Here is a 5743-nt window from a genome sequence, read left to right as displayed (position 1 = left end):
AGGTGACTCCAACTGAGGAAGAAATCTCTTGAAAAAGAGCAATGCCAGGCAGAAACTTGGGAAGTTTTACTTGGTAAGGTAGGTAGGTGACAAACAGGGGATGATTGACCCCAGGGTACAATGCCAGAGGCTCTTCCTCCGAAGGAGTGACCACCTGCCAATTCCCTAAGCTCTCTAGGAAGGGCACAAGGTACTCCTGGATCCCTGGGCTTTAGCCACCTTCACCTCTCCCGACCTCCAACTCCCACATACATGCTGCACATTATCCTCCATGATAGATGACATTCCCAGGAGAGTGAATACAGGCTCGCAGGGAAAAGTGATCAGACACACGAGGAACACACTGCTCTATAAGAAGGACAACATACTGAACAAAATACACCAGGCAGAGAAAATGAACAGACCAGAGAAAATAAGTTTAAAATAAGCAGGAGAAATACCCTCAAAAAATCTAAAGGTGAAATACTGATAACATTAGTCAAGAAAAACAATTCAAGAAGAACTAATTGGAAATATTGGTTTGAAAAATGTAATAGTTGAAATAAAAATCTTAATGGATATGTTAAGTTGTGGAAACAATACAGCTGAAGAATGTATTACTGAGCTGGGAGATTTCTGAACGCTGCAAAGCATCAAAAAAGTAGAAAAGTATTTAGAAAGAAAAGCTTAGAGGTGAGGAGAGTAGAAATTGAAATGTCAGCATCCTCGTAATAGGAGTTCCAGAAGAAAACAAAATAAATTTAGAGAAAGAAATATTTAAACAATTTCCCCAAATTAAAGAAAGGTAAAAGACCTTAGTCTGAAAAGGCTTGTAAAGTACCACATAGGCTATATTGGAAAAACCAAGTGATATATATTCATTTTAGTGAAATTAATAATGCAAAGAGAATATTCTGAAACTTTCTGGAGGGGAAAAAGAAAAATGCCTAAAAAGAATAGGAGTTGGTTTGACCATAGACTTCTCACTAATCTGGATGTGAGAATACAAAGAGTAATATTTGCAAAATTTTGAAAAAAAGAGAGATAAAGAACATCAGATTTGGAAATGTATATCCAACTAAATTACCATTTAAATATTGGTAAAAAGGAACCGTAAGACTCTATCACAAGCCAGAATTAGAATTCTAGGCAGTACGAACATGATGAAGGTGATGGTGGGGAATGCGACTATATTTCGCTCTCTCTCCTGTGAATTTACTCATATGGACTACATCAATGGACTTCCTCACCTTCTGGATTCGGGATGAATTTGCCTAGTGTGGAGCCCCCAGAGGAGGGAAGGGGGAAGGTGGTAGGACAGGATATTTATTCTCCAGGCTCATCTAGGGCTGGCTGCAATTCTTGACTGGAAGTCACAATTCCTGTTTAGGCTGTCTTCTCCACACAGTTCTCTCCTTCTTAGGTTACAATAGCTTACCTTTCCCCTTGACTAGTGGTCATAATGACCCTGTTCCTTATAATATTGCTAGAATATTATACTATCCTTTTTGATTTCCCTACACCTTACCTCTATGTTTGTAAACAGTCCTTTTTATTAAGCCCTTCTCAAGCTATCCTAATTTGTGTTTCATCTGTGTGCTGATGAGATGCTGATGATACAATAGGAAACTTTTATTGACAAAAGTGATGTATAAAGAACAAAAACCTTAGGAAAATATCATACTTACTGTGAGAAACTTTAGATACAGTCTCTTTGTGATTAGGGACAAGACATAGATACCCACAATCACAGTTACTGTTTTATATAGTTCTTGAGGTTTGAGACAATACAAAAACAAAAGTAAAAGAATGAGGCATAACGATTGGAAGGGAAGATTAAAACTTCTCATTTTGTCCACTGATAATGTATATCTATATAGAAAAAAACTGAGAAATCAATAGACACACTATCAGAAATAAAAAGAGAGTTCCACAAGTTTGTAAGATTCAAGATTATTTGTTACAAAGTGAAGAACATTTATTTAAACCAGTTATAGTCATCTGTATTAGTTATCTATTGCTGCATAACAAATGACCCCAAAATGTAATGGCTTAAAATAAAAAATATTTATCTTAAAATTTCTGTGGTCAGGAATTCAAGGTTGGTTTAGGTGGGTGTTATGGAACTGAATGTTTGTGTCCCTCCCAAATTCATAACTTAAAATTCTGTGTCCCGATGTGATGGTATTAGGATATGGGGTTTTTTGAAAATAACTAGGATTAGATGATATTACGAAGGTGGGGCCCTCATGAATGGGATTATTAACCTTATAAGGGCCAGGAGAGAGCTTGCTTCTTCCCTCTTTCTGCCACGTGAGGATACAATGAGAAGTCAGCCATCTGCAATGCAGAAGCTGCAGTCTTTTTATAACTTAATCTGGGAAGTGCTATCCCAACACTTCTGCTGTATTCTATTAGTTAGAAGTGAGTAGTAGGTCCAGCCCACACTCAAGAGGAGGGAATTATGAAAGGGCGTGAATACCAGGTGGTGGGGAGTCATTGGGGTCATCTTAGAGGTTGCTTACTGCAGAATCTAAAAATGCCACAGAAAATTACAACATTTATAATCACAACAAAATTACAAAGTATCAAGCAATTAATCTAAGAAAGAATGGATAAGACCATCCTGAAGAAAAATTTTAAAAGTCATAAAGAACACATGGAAAACTGTGGATAGGGCAAAAACATTGCAAAGAAAACACTTCCCCTAAATTAGTGCAATTACTGGTAATAGTCCAGTAGAACATTTTAAGACCATGATAGTTTTTCTTTGCCTAATACATATAGGAGAGATTAAATATACTCAAATAGTTACATCAATCTTGAAAAAGAAGATCAAAGAGGGAAAATTTTACCATTCTATCTCTCAAGACATTTTAGAAAGCCATAATTGTGAAAACTGTGTGACCCTAGTACCGGAATAGAGAAATAAATCAATGAAACAGAGATAAGAACCAAGAAAAAGACCCGACTACATGTATAAACTTCATATATGATAAATATACCACTGTAATTCAGTTGGGGAAAATATAGATTGTGTTAGGAAAACTGGTTCATACATGGAGGAAAAACAAAGATGAACTCTTTTATACCACAAACAAAGATGAACTCCAGATAGGTTAAAGCCTATACATGAAATCTGCGATGGTGTGAAATATTTTCAATGTCTAAAAGTAACAATAGATTAATATCTAGAATATAAAGAACAAGGAAATCCTGTGAATAAACACAAAGAAATAAGAAACCCAATTGAAAAATGGGCATGGTGTACAAAACAGGAAATATACACAAAAGGGAAAACATTTGTATAACAAAAATATGACAAGATGTTCAGCCTCACAAGAAATCAGAAAAAAAAATTAATAGTCAGTATGATATGACTTTATATCCTTAGCACTTGGTAAAAATTAGAAATGTGAATAATACCAAGTAGAGATGAGGACATAGGGTAAGATCATCATGGTGTCAAGGGATTCAACCACTTAGATACTGATGTCAGACATTGACTTGTACTTTTCCCTGCAACATCTCCCCCGCATCTCCACCCCCTCTACCTTCTTTTATCCTTAGTGAAAGAAGGTAAATTACATTAAGTCTACAGATGAATCATTTCTGGGAAGATACACTGTATTTACAACAACAAGAACAGCAACATTTTTTGAGTGCTTACTTTGATGTTGAGGACTATTTTAAGTGTATCAAATGTTTTGACTCGTTTAATTTTCATAATGCCCTATGAAATAGGTACTATTGTGATCATGCCCATTTTTATAGATGAGAAAACTGTGGCACAGAGGAGGGAAAATGACCTGTCCAGTTCACCTAGCTAATAAATGGAAGAACTGGGATTTGAACCCAGGCAGTTTAACTCCAGAAGCACACACCATAACCACAGGTGACACTTTCTTTCTATCCTCCCCATCCAGGGTATGGTGTATTTTTTTCATTTATTTGAATATTTGTCATTTTCAGGAAAATTTTTATAGTTTAAAAAATATGATTCTATTCAATTGTTATGAAGAGTTATTTCAGGATACTTTAAGGGTTGTGATTTTGGTTGTACATATGGTGGAATTCTTAAAATTATATTTTCTGATTATTAATTATAAACATCATTTTTCATGACTATGAAGAAATCCGTACGTGAGTTCTAAAGCACGTTACCTCTGCCCATCTGTAAAAAAGAGTGAGAACATTGTGTTGTCATTATGATTTTATCTGTCTCCCTGTTTCATGCATGGAGACTGGGATGGGGGCAGAAGTGCCTGGAGAGGGGGCAGTGCCAGCTGTTGGAGTCTGATTTCAACAGACTGCCTTGTGTGTCACACTAAGGCATTTGAGTCACTCCCAGAATCAAACTTTCCGACAGAAGGTTTTAGGCAAGGAAGTGAGATAACTGAATTTGTGGGGTTGTTTTTTTTTTTTTTTTTTTTTTGCTGTACGTGGGCATCTCACTGTCGCGGCCTCTCCTGTTGCGGAGCACAGGCGCCGGACGCGCAGGCTCAGCGGCCATGGCTCACGGGCCCAGCCGCTCCGCAGCATGTGGGATCTTCCCAGACCGGGGCACGAACCCATGTCCCCTGCATCGGCAGGCGGACTCTCAACCACTGCGCCACCAGGGAAGCCCCTGAATTTGTCTTTAAAAACATCATTCTTGCAGCATTATGGAGGGTGACTTGGGCTTGGGAAAGGCTGGTGGCCTGGAAACCAGAGTATCACTGCAATATTTCAGGTGAGATAATAAAAGTCTGACCTCAGGCAATGACAGTAGGGAGGCAGCAGTGCTCATGTGACAAGCATGACTCAGGTACAATCGACAGTCCTGGGTGACTAGTTCAATGCTGGAGGAGGGGAAGAAGTGGAGTGGAGTTTGTCACCAGAAAGAGTGACCTCAGGTGAAACAGGTTGTATTGGGAACGGGGGAGGGCAGAATGGGGCAGGGAAATAAGTTTGGTGTTGGTTTGGTTCAGGTGGAGAGCCAGATGATAGCCATAGAAATGCCAAAACATGATATAACAACTAATGGAACTCCAAAGGCAGAACCCTTTAGTAAAATGGAAAATAGGGATTTATGAGAGGTTTATATGATTTATGTGGAGCTGAGCACTTGGAAATTACTGTAAATGGTATTTGAAGCCAGAGAAAATGTGAAATAAGTTTAGGTAGAGTCCCATCTTTAGTTAAAAAAAACAATTAGGATAACCAGTTAAATTTGAACTTCAGATAAAAAATGAGTAATTTTTACTATATTCCATGCAATGTTTAAGACGTACTTAACCTAAAAACTAGTTATTATTTGAGATCCAAATTTAACTGGGCACCATCTGACAACCATAACAGATATGGCAAACAGAAAGGCCTACAGGGACCAGGAAAGCCGTTTCACACAGTAAGGTGCGTGAGAAGTACATTGGAGGGTGTGCAGGCTGCGCAGCCTGGAACATCTGTGTCCCATCCCCAAGAGCAGCTGCTGCCCAGCTCCAGCTGCTTGGGTGTGCAGAGAGGATCTCCAGATGGTCCAATAGTCTAGTGGTTCAAGACATAATATAAAGATAATATAAATTTAAAAATATATGGAATATCCCAATTTTTAAAGGGGACAATCAGTAGAAATAAAGAACACTGTGAGGTACAAGCAAAGCAGGTCTGTGGGCTCCGTAAGGCACAGGGCGACGGGTTTGTAACCTCTGATCTGACCGCTACAAAGTGGGTGGAGCAGGTTTGTAACCTGTAAATTATATTGCTTTGCTATGTCAGGGTGAAT

The sequence above is a fragment of the Kogia breviceps genome, chromosome 1 (genome assembly GCF_026419965.1).
Source record: "Kogia breviceps isolate mKogBre1 chromosome 1, mKogBre1 haplotype 1, whole genome shotgun sequence".
Lineage (NCBI taxonomy): Eukaryota > Metazoa > Chordata > Mammalia > Artiodactyla > Physeteridae > Kogia > Kogia breviceps.
Note: the sequence above shows the minus strand (reverse complement) of the source record.